An 840-nucleotide genomic window follows, 5' to 3' on the forward strand; every position below is an offset into this window, starting at 1 on the left:
AAAGTGTTTAAAGTTGCAATTAGATATATAAACATGTCAATTTAGTTTATCAAGGCATAATTATCTGTTAATGACCTGTAATACCAGGTAAATATAAATATGACTTTTTTGTAAAAAAAATATGTCAAATAGGTCATCGAACTTTACCTGAAAAATTAATTACGCACTCAAAGTGTTTAAAATTGCAAATAGATACATAAACATGTCAATTTAGTTCATCATGGCATAATTACCTGTTACTGAGCTTTAATAACAGTTAAATGTAAATATGAATTTTCTTTGCAAAAAATATGTCAAATAGGCTATCGAACTTTACCTGAAAAATTATTTAGGCCTTCAAACTTTTTAAATTTGCAATTAGATACATAGAAATATCAATTTAGTTTATCAACGCATAATTACCTGTTAGTGACCTGTAATAGTAGGTAAATGTAAATATGACTTTTTTTTTGCAAAAAATATGTCAAATAGGCTATCGAACTTTACCCGAAAAATTAATTTAGCCCTAAAAGTGTTTAAAGTTGCAATTAGATATATAAACATGTCAATTTAGTTAATCAAGGCATAATTACCTGTTAGTGACCTGTAATTGCAGGTAAATATAAATATGATTTTTTTTGCAAAAAATATGTCAAATAGGCCATCAAACTTTACCTGAAAAATTAATTTGGCCCTCAAAGTGTTTAAATTTGCAGTTAGATACATAAACATGTCAATTTAGTTCATCAAGGCATAATTCCTGTTAATGACCTGTAATACCAGGTAAATATAAATATGATTTTCTTGGCAAAAAATATGTCAAATAAGCCATCAAACTTTACATGAAAAATTAATTAGGCA

This window comes from Ipomoea triloba, chromosome 4 (genome assembly GCF_003576645.1).
Source record: "Ipomoea triloba cultivar NCNSP0323 chromosome 4, ASM357664v1".
NCBI classification, from domain to species: Eukaryota; Viridiplantae; Streptophyta; class Magnoliopsida; order Solanales; family Convolvulaceae; genus Ipomoea; species Ipomoea triloba.